Raw genomic sequence first — 6,501 nt, forward strand, 5'->3', positions numbered from 1 at the left:
CGTTGAAACTATCATCTCAACCCTTCATTTGAAAGAGTTGAGAAAGAATGCCAGTGGCGGTGGTTCCTTTATAAATGCCTTGGTTGTTAGGAAAAAAAATTTATGAACCGGAGAACGGAAACTGGCAATCTCAATCCAATTCTAAGGATAAGGGAAAGATGAAGTATTAGAATTATGAGAGTTAATGGCATATGAAAAATGATTGTTGAAATCCTAAAGCCCATAAAGGGGAGAAATCAAATAAAACACTGAAAGATGCCAACACAACGGAATTTAGTAAGGAGGTGGGTGGTTACGACATTCTAACTACATCCAAATTTAGATATCTCAACAACGAGAGGATTTTGGATAGGGGACTTCATACCACATGACTTTTTAGCGGAGTTGGTTCATCAGTTACAACCAGTGTGATGGTGGGCAGGTGTTTATGGACAATGACTTTGCCTATAAGGCTGTTGGAATCGGATCGGTGCACATTAAGATGTTTGATGGAACAGAGTGCATCCCAACGGATGCGAGACACATTCCTGAACTAAGAAAGAATCCGATATCTATGGAAGCTATCGATGCACTTGGGTGTAAGTTTATTGGATTTTATCGTATCATGAATGTTTCAAAAAGAGAACTCATTGTTATGAAGGCACAACGAAGTGGTAACCTTTACAATCATATCAGGAATACCGTGCCAGGTAGAGCTGCAGCATCCGTAGCAGAGTCCATGTCAGCACGTTCGTGGCATGTGCACCTAGGCCATACGGGCGAGTATGGTATAAAGGTATTTTCTAATTATTTTTTATTTATACTTTTAAAAGTGTAGATTTAAATATATGCGAGAATTGTATATATGATAAACAATCACAATTATCTTTTAAATATGGAAAACATGTAAGGGTATTTTGAATTTCGTGCATGCAGATGTATGGGGGCCTTACCTGTTCTTTCCAGAGAGAGGTCATTTTTTTTTTTGTCATTCATAGATGAGTACTCTAAAAAAGTTTGAGTTTACTTTATAAATAAATCCGATGTTTTCTCCACCTTAAAGATGTGGAAGGCGATGGTAGAAAAACAGATATGCAGGGAGTTAAAAATATTAAGAACAAATAATGGTGGAGAATTCATTTAAAGGGAATTCAATCAGTTTTGTAGAGATGGATGGATTGTACGACATAATAATGTCAGGTACACACTAGAGAAAAATGATATAGCAAAATGTATGAATCGAACTCTCTTGGAAACTGCTCGAAGCATGTTGAGCAAAGTTGGGTTGGGTATAGTTATGGACTGAGGCCGTTAACATGGCTTGCTACCTAGTAAATCCATCTCTGTCTATACGATTAACTATAAAATTTCAGAAAAAGCTTGAAGTGGTTATAATATAAACTACTCAGGACTACAAGTATTTGATTGTGTTATTTACTTTCATATATCGTCAGTTGAGAGAGATAAACTAGACCAAAGGATGAAGAAGTGTATATTTATTGACTATGATGACAATGTGAATGGATACAAGTTGTATGACCGGGTCACATAGAAGATCACGATTAGTCGTGACATGAAGTTTGATGATGATTACTTGTTCTGTAAGGATGAACACTAAGAAACAAAAAAAAAAATCAACGGTTATTGATGTTAAAGTCGAAAAAATGTGAGACGTGGGAAAAAGTCGAGTTGTAGGAAGAGGTACAAGAGCAGGTGGAACAACCACTTGTGATGAGAAATCCACTGAAATATCGCAGATTACCGGTAAGATACAGAGGTGAGTCGAATACTATATTTGCTCCCATTACGGATGAGGGATCCGTATACCTTCTAGGAAGTACTGGATGACCCGAATGTTGAGAAGTGGATGGTGGAGATATAAGATGGGATGAACTTTTTGTACAAGAATGAGACATGGTAATTGGAGCTTTCCGTTGGACATAAAGACATCAGATGTATGTATATCTATCAGAAGAAACATGATATATACAAGGCTAAATTGGTTACGAATGAGTATGCTTAGAAATAAGACGTCGACTTCAGTAAGATCTTGGTGCATGTTATCAAGCAGATATCTATTATATTTGTGTTGGTGCTGGTTGCTCAATACAATTTGGAACTGGAACAAATGGATGTGAAAAACTATTTTTCTACATGAAAAATTGAAAGAGTAGATTTACATGAAGCAGCCAGAGGAGTTCGAGGTGCAGGGATTAGAGATTAAGGTTTGCAGGTCGAGGAGGTTGTTATATAGCTTGAAACAGTCGCCTAGATAGTGGTATAAGCAATTTGATACTTTTATGGTAAGTCAACAATTCACTAGAAGTGAATATGATCATTGTATTTATTTCAAAGCACTGAGTGATGAAGAATTTATCATATTGGTATTATATGTTGATGACATACTTATTGTCAGTCATAACATGTCTGAGATCAATATATTAAAGACTCAGTTATGAGGGACATTTTGAATGAAATATGTGAGGGCTACAAAGAGTATTCTCGGTATTGACATACACAAAGATAGGAGAAGAATAGGCTATAATTATCTCAAACAGAATACCTTGAGAAGATATTGGTTGAGTTTGGGATAAACAAGGCTAAACCTCTTAGCACACCCCATACTGCTTAATTTTGACTTTCTTTAAAGCAATGTTCCATTACACATGAAAAAAATCAATTTATTCCTCATGTGCCCTACTCGAGTGCGGTTAGTAGTTTGATGTATGTCATGGTCTCTATGAGACATGATATTTCATATGCAGTCGGTGCTGTGTGTAGATACATGTCAAACTTCGACAAACAATATTGGGAGGTAATGAAATGACTACTTCATTATCTACGAGGTATAGTGAACTGCGTTTTGAAATTTAAAAAATCAAAGGAGAAACAAGTATTACGCAGGAAATGTGGATAATAAAAGGTCAACTTCTGATTATTCATTTATGTTAGCGGATAAAGCAATTAGTTGGATGTCAAAGCTTTAGTTTGTGGTTGCTCATTGCACAACTGAAGCTGAGTATATGACATTGAAGGAGGCTTTTAAGGAAGGTGTTTGGCTGCGTGGAATGATAAATGAGTTTGGGCTCTAGTAGTAGGCCGTGCCGGTTAATTATGACAATGAAAGCGTGATCAACTTCGCAAAGAATCCAGTTTACCATTCTATAAATAAACGTATTGATGTTCACCATCAGTTTATCTAACATGTGCTTGAGGAAGGAGGAGTTATTCTTGATAAGATCCACATAAGTATGAATCCAACGAATATGTTTACAAATGTGGATCCTGCGGAGAAGTTCAAATTCTATTTGACTTTTTTAAGTCTAACAAGGGTTTGATGGAGAAAAAGTGTTTACAAGAAGCGACGGCGATGATGAAACTTTGATGGAGGCGATTAGAGATGGAGCCTGGAGTTGTGGCTCATGATGATTGAAGCCACGATGGAGATTGTTGTCTAGATGTCTTTAATCATACATGAAATTCTTATCTCGATCGATGGACTAGACTGATCGATCAATCGAGTGAACCTCAAATTATATAGATTAGCCTCTGGACATTTTTTAACAGGTTTGATCGATCAACTATGGGGTTCGATTAATCAACACAATTTGAAAAATACTTGTAAAGTCTTTATACAATTTTGAGCATGTTCGATTAATCGAACATGGGAATTTGATCGATGTTTAAATCGATAGCGCGTGCGATTATGAGTAATTGCATGAATTATTTCCTATTCCGGTTGTAACACTATAAACATGTGTATAATACGAGATTAGAGTATCTACGAGATTGAATGACTTATTTTAGAGGGAGGTTAATGTTTTCAAAAGGGTTTTGCATCTGTAAGATCTATCTCTTGTAATTCATTTTTCATATTTGTCACTTTGTGCCGTAATTTTTTCTCACAAGAGTTTTTCTATGTAAAATTGTGTGTTCATGTGCATGCTTTATTGCGTTTATCATTCGCGTGTTTGATTATACTCAGGGTTTGTTTTCGCGGTCCCCAAATACCTAGGTGGGCCACAAGCATTGGATTACAAATAAGTAACTCGCCAACGTTTTTAATTGTTGATTTACATGTCCAATTTTTTGGTTGTTTATATTATTCTATTGATGCAATTTTGGTGATGTAATAGATAATTTGATTATTTTGGGTATCATGCCTAATAACACCTTTATTACTCATGTGACCCTCTTGCCTTTAGAAATAAGCATAAAAAAGGACATTTGATTCCAAATCACACCAAAAGGCAAAAAAATTCAAAACAATACCTCCATTTCCAAATACCATTTAATCCAATTATGCAAAATACCTTTTGATTTTTGAATGCACTTAAATCCACGATGCCAAATGACCCTTATAACACATGCATTACACCTGCATGAATCCTCCACATCAACCTCCCACCCTCTCGTGTGGTGATGTGCTCTCCAATGTTGGGACCCAAATTAGGTGGCGCTACCCATGACCCAGCAATGGTGTGGTGATGCGTTAGACATTGTGCCACCCACTAGTGATATATGTGTTTTATATCTGTACAGACTATCCATTTTGCCACCTCATTTTAGGGCATGAACTAAAAAATAAAGTAGGCCTGTAGCTCAAGTGGACTGCACCAAATGAAATAATGGGGATAATGACACTCATTGTTGAAACCTTTCTGGGGCCCACTATAATGTTCATTTGCCATCCAACCTGTTAATAAGTTCACACAAACGTGGATGAAGGGAAAACACAAATATCAACTTGATCCAAAGCTTTTGTAGCCCTAGAGAGTTTTACGATGATGTTGGGTGTTCAATCATCACTGTTTCCTGTGTGTGGACCTGTGGCTTAAGTGAACCACACCACAAGAAATAATTGGGATCATAACACTCACCGTTGAAACCTTCCTAGGGCCCACTGTAATGTTCATTTGCCATCCAACCTATTAATAAGTTCACACAAACTTGGATGAAGGGAAAGCAGGAATATCAACTTGATCCAAAGCTTGTGTGGCCCCAGAGAGTTTTATGATGATGCTGGGTGTTCGATCATCACTATTTCCTGTGTGTAATTGAGCCTGCGCCTCACAACAACAGAAAATTCATATTATTCTCTGTGTTTTGGTATTTAGATGTGGGGTTCCAAATTTATCTTATTCTTTTTAATTATTTACATACGTTTCCGAAATTATTCCAATAACTTTGTTATTAAACATATATAGAATAGATATGACCGTGAGGGATCTAAGTAGAAGACTTCATCAAGGTTTCTCTGTATTCGTTAAGGAATGAAGTATGACAAGTTATGTATGCATTGTCAAGATTAACTTGTTTAATTTTTTGTAAACATAAAATATTGTCATGACTAGCAAATAATTTAGAATAGCTTAAACCACGAGCCTTTACAAATGGTGTGACTGTTTTGTGTGTGAGTGTTTTACCATTAGATATTGTTCCCATATGCGTAAGTGCATGCATGCATGCATACATATTACTCGGATCTAGAAAATCAAGTTGGATTTTATTACTTGGTATTAGCTTGTATTTTCTATGTTTGTTAAGCTTATACTTGGACTTGAGAGGACTTAGGGTGCTCGTAAACACTAAACTAGTTACTTCAATCCACCAATATATGGACCTTTTAGGTGGACCATTATAAGTTCGGTGTGATCATGTTCTCATGAGAATTGGGATTTTCATCAAAGGATCTATGACCCTTATAGGTTTAGTCTCATATTAAGAATTGAAATGACTTATCAATATGGCTAGTCAAACTTGTTTTTTGTAAATCAATTTGATTGAATAATTGATTTCAATTATGTACATTGTTTTATAAAGTTAGAAGTTTAAATTTGTTTTGGTTGATCAATCATGATTGTAGATACACTCGGCCTTAAGGTAGTGCAATAGAAGAATATGTATAATAGCATAAAATAGAGTGGTTGCATACGTCCATGTCTAGTGCACATAATATCCAAGCTTAAATGAGTTTGACTTGATTGAAGTCTTCATGTGGTTAGATGAGTATATTGTGGGTATTACTTACAGTTTACCTAATGTACTGGATTGCTTTAGAGAGATCTCTCTGTTATAAGAAAAGATAAATGACACAGGCTACCAGTTATGAAAGAGTAACCTAAAAAGCCCTGTAAAGTTTCACATCCCAATATGGCTTCCTCTTCCGGAAGCGGATTGGCTGGTGTACCACACACCAGCTATATAGCTGGTGTATTGACGTCATGTGAGTCCCATATGTGTTATATCCAAACCGTCCATCCATTTTTTGAGCTCATCATAAGGCTTGAGATGAAAAATAAGACAGATGTAACGATCAAGTGGACCAGACTGAAAAAAGCAGTGGGGATTGAACGTCTGCCATTGGAACCCTTTTGGGGTTCACAGAAGTTTTGGGATCATCCAGGTCTTTAATGGTGAAAATCATTATCACCACCTTTCTTTTTGGTTAGTTTGTTAGTACACAACACTGTCAGCTCACACATCACTGTTAGCCACCCTGGTGAAAATCATTATCACCAC

This window comes from Magnolia sinica, chromosome 5 (assembly GCF_029962835.1).
Source record: "Magnolia sinica isolate HGM2019 chromosome 5, MsV1, whole genome shotgun sequence".
In the NCBI taxonomy this organism is placed as follows: Eukaryota; Viridiplantae; Streptophyta; class Magnoliopsida; order Magnoliales; family Magnoliaceae; genus Magnolia; species Magnolia sinica.